The sequence below is a fragment of the Oxyura jamaicensis genome, chromosome Z (genome assembly GCF_011077185.1).
Source record: "Oxyura jamaicensis isolate SHBP4307 breed ruddy duck chromosome Z, BPBGC_Ojam_1.0, whole genome shotgun sequence".
Taxonomy (NCBI): Eukaryota; Metazoa; Chordata; class Aves; order Anseriformes; family Anatidae; genus Oxyura; species Oxyura jamaicensis.
This window is the reverse complement of record NC_048926.1, coordinates 5,084,274-5,084,623: the sequence shown is the minus strand read 5'-3', so window position 1 is coordinate 5,084,623 and position 350 is coordinate 5,084,274. Positions and strand designations below refer to the sequence as shown.

At 26.9% G+C, this 350-nt stretch overlaps 1 protein-coding gene across 1 annotated transcript in view; it reads right to left on the bottom strand.

Moving 5' to 3' along the window:
- Nucleotides 1-350, bottom strand: part of RIT2 (Ras like without CAAX 2) — a 110,554-nt gene that overhangs the window by 19,700 nt on the left and 90,504 nt on the right. The window lies entirely within an intron of this gene.

The following is a 350-nucleotide window of genomic DNA, read 5'->3' as shown; positions in this document are numbered from 1 at the left end:
AAAAAAAAAAAAAAAAAAAAAAAAAAAAAAAAAAACTTTACTAAGATATTAGCACTTATTTTTTATCTCCCTTAAGCATCTGTATTTTGTTTGTTTGCCTGTGGCAACACAGTTGTAATGCCATTCTCAAGAGAGTATGCTGAATTCCATTATACAACACATGAAATAAAAAATGGCTGAACAAAACAAGAGATAAAATCAATAGTGACTATTTAAGTAAGCTAAAGATATCATCTGTCTATGTTTTCACAGAGTATTAGTCCTAATTGGACCACTACTTGGCAATATTTTATTTATTTATTTATTTTGCTAAGAGATTATACAGATAAATGGTGTGGGATTATTATTGT